This window comes from Bison bison, unplaced genomic scaffold (assembly GCF_000754665.1).
Source record: "Bison bison bison isolate TAMUID 2011002044 unplaced genomic scaffold, Bison_UMD1.0 scf7180017864139, whole genome shotgun sequence".
Taxonomy (NCBI): Eukaryota; Metazoa; Chordata; class Mammalia; order Artiodactyla; family Bovidae; genus Bison; species Bison bison.
Window position 1 is genome coordinate 9,494,025 of NW_011494711.1, and position 2,479 is coordinate 9,496,503.

A 2,479-nucleotide genomic window follows, 5' to 3' on the forward strand; every position below is an offset into this window, starting at 1 on the left:
CCACCCTTATGGCAGAAAATGAAGAGGAACTCAAAAGCCTCTTGATGAAAGTGAAAGAGGAGAGTGAAAAAGTTGGCTTAAAGTTCAACATTCAGAAAACGAAGATCATGGCATCCGGTCCCACCACTTCATGGGAAATGGATGGGGAAACAGTGTCAGACTTTATTTTTCTGGGCTCCAAAATCACTACAGATGGTGACTGCAGCCATGAAATTAAAAGACACTTACTCCTTGGAAGGAAAGTTATGAGCAACCTAGACAGCATATTCAAAAGCAGAGACATTACTTTGCCAACAAAGGTCTGTCTACTCAAGACTATGGTTTTTCCTGTGGTCATGTATAGATGTGAGAGTTGGACTGTGAAGCAGGCTGAGAGCCAAAGAATTGATGCTTTTGAACTGTGGTGTTGGAGAAGACTCTTGAGAGTCTCTTGGACTACAAGGAGATCCAACCAGTCCATTCTGAAGGCGATCAGCCCTGGGATTTCTTTGGAAGGAATGATGCTAAAGCTGAAACTCCAGGACCTTGGGCACCTCACGTAAAGAGTTGACTCATTGGAAAAGACTCTGATGCTGGGAGGGATTGGGGGCAGGAGGCTAAGGGGACAACAGAGGATGAGATGGCTGGATGGCATCACTGACTTGATGGACGTGAGTCTGAGTGAACTCCGGGAGTTGGTGATGGACAGGGAGGCCTGGCGTGCTGTGATTCATGGGGTCGCAAAGAGTCAGACATGACTGAGCGACTGATCTGATCGGATCTGAGGCAAGACATGCCATATGCTGAGGGATTAAGCAATGCACAAGCTATTCCTGGAAATCTCTGCCCTTTTTTCCCAATTTCTGATTCAGCACTTGCCTCTTACCCTTTAAAAGCCCCTCTCCATGACTGCCCCCCCTCCACGCCCGCCACCCTTCTCACCCTTCAGAGAGAAGTTATCTTTAGAACCTGAGTTCCCTTTCTCCATTCTGTGGGATTGAATGAAAGCCTGTTTGGCTTGCACCAAACTCAGTTTCCTCATTGGCAGGGTGGACCAGAGAAAGAAAGAATTCCCTGACTGGGCAGGGGTGGGGTTTTGGTTCAGCTAGGGCCCGAAGAGTAGGGCCTCACATCTAATTTTGTAACAGACCTAACTTCTGATCTGGGAATTGAACTTTCACAAACTCTCCACAGAATTGTCCCCACAGATCTGGCCATAATCCCCATCCAAATATAACCAATTCTATGACAATTACATGCTAAATACACCGACCTAAACTGACACTGAGGAGGGAGATTGATGCAGGTTCCTATCAGTTGCTTTCCTACTCCCCAAAATTCCTGCTACAAAGAGGGCAGAATTTGAATGTAGAAAACTAGGACTTAGCTAAGGGTGATTTATCTAGTCTTAATGTTTTCTTGGGCTTCCCTTGTGGCTCAGCTGATAATGAATCTGCCTGCAATGCGGGAGCCCTGGTTTCAATCCCTGGGTTTGAATCCCCTGAAGAAGGGAAAGGCTACCCACTCCAGTATTCTGGCCTGGAGAATTCCATGGACAAGAGTTGGACACGATTACCTAGGCAGATAAGTACAGATAAGAAGAGTTTTCAGGGGCAATCTGAAAATTAATATTATCTTTGTCACCCTCTCTTCTCTGTCTCTTATCCCAACTTTTTCTCTGGAAATGAAAAGCAGATCAATACATACACATTGGCGCCCTGTTTTTCTGGCCACCCTAATACTGAGTTGGCCAAAAAGTTCATTCAGGTTTTTTTATAATTTTATAGAAAAACCCAAACAAACTTTTTGGCCAATCCAACAGTATCATGTCATCTCTTACCCTTCCAAAGAGGCTGGGAAACAATTACATACATTTCAAAGGAACAGAGAAAAAATGTACAACCACGGTTTTTCTAAACATTTAGTTTAGAAAATATCCAAGAAAAGAAAAGAAGTGAAAGGCAAAGGAGAAAAGGAAAGATATATCCATCTATATGCAGAGTTCCAAAGAAGAGCAAGGAGAGATAAGAAAGCCTTCTTAAGTGAACAATGCAAAGAAACAGAAGAAAACAACAGAATGGGAAAGACTACACATCTCTTCAAGAAAATTACAGATACCAAGGGAAAGTTTCACTCAAAGATGGGCACAATAAAGGACAGAAATGGTATGGATCTAACAGAAGGAGAAGATATTCAGAAGAAGTGGCAAGAATACATACAAGAACCATACAAAAAAGATTTTCATGACCTAGATAACCATGATGGTGTAATCAGTCACCTAGAGCCAGACATCCTGGAATGTGAAGTCAAGTGGGCCTTAGGAAGCATCACTACAAACAAAGCTACTGGAGGTGACAGAATTCCAGTTGAGCTATTTCAAATCCTAAAAGATAATATTGTGAAAGTGCTGCACTCAATAGGCCATCAAATTTGGAAAACTCAGCAGTGGCCACAGGACTAGAAAAGGTCAGTTTTCATTCCAATCCCAAAGAAAGGTAAT